This window comes from Citrus clementina, unplaced genomic scaffold (genome assembly GCF_000493195.1).
Source record: "Citrus clementina cultivar Clemenules unplaced genomic scaffold, Citrus_clementina_v1.0 scaffold_6, whole genome shotgun sequence".
NCBI lineage: Eukaryota > Viridiplantae > Streptophyta > Magnoliopsida > Sapindales > Rutaceae > Citrus > Citrus x clementina.
The window spans coordinates 10,366,106-10,367,097 of NW_006262139.1; positions in this window are offsets into that span (position 1 = coordinate 10,366,106).

Sequence of the window (992 nt, forward strand, 5' to 3'; positions counted from 1 at the left end):
TACGAGTACATGACTATTAACCCAATAAATGGAATATGCCAAGTTAATGAGGAAGGTCAAACCAAAATAGTAGAATAATAGTGAAACAAATAGACCCATAAGAGAGAAAGTATAACCCAAAATTAGAGACTTACCTAACCAAAAATAAAATTATGAAAAATAAATTTGGTACCTAACCGGAATAATTGGAGTCTTACCAAATTAATGGGAATATTCAACACAAAATTAGAGTAACAATTAGTTGAAACACATAAACCAATAAGAGAGAAAGTGCAACGGAAATTAGGAACTCATCAAACGGAAAATGAAAGTTACTTGAAACATAACCCAAAATTTTGATATTTAACAATTTTAGTAGGAATATCAAACGTAAAATCGATGGAATAATAAGTTGAAACATATGAACCTGTAAATGAAAAAAATTAACCAAAATTAGGAACTAATCTAACCAAAAATAATAATTTGGGTATTTAACCCAAACAACCGGAATCTTACCAAGTTAATTAGAATATTAAACGCAAAATCAGTTAAATAATAGTTGAAATATATGTACCCATAAGGGAGAAAGTATAACCAAAATTAGGGACTTATCTAACCAAAAATAAAATTATGAAAAATAAATTTGGTAACTAACCGAAATAATTGGAATCTTACCAAATTAATGGAAATATTCAACACAAAATTAGAGTAACAATTAGTTGAAACACTTGAACCAATAAGAGAGAAAGTGCAACGAAAAATAGGAACCCATCCAACGGAAAATTAAGGTTACTTTTAACATAACCCAAAATTTTTGCATTTAACGAATTTAGTAGGAATATCAAATGTAAAATCGGTGGAGTAATAAATTGAAACATATGAACCTATAAATGAAAAAAATTAACCAAAATCAGGAACTAATCTAACCAAAAAAAATAAGTTGGGTATTTAACCCAAACAACCGAAATCTTACCAAGTTGGTTTGAATATTAAATGCAAAACCAGTGGAATAA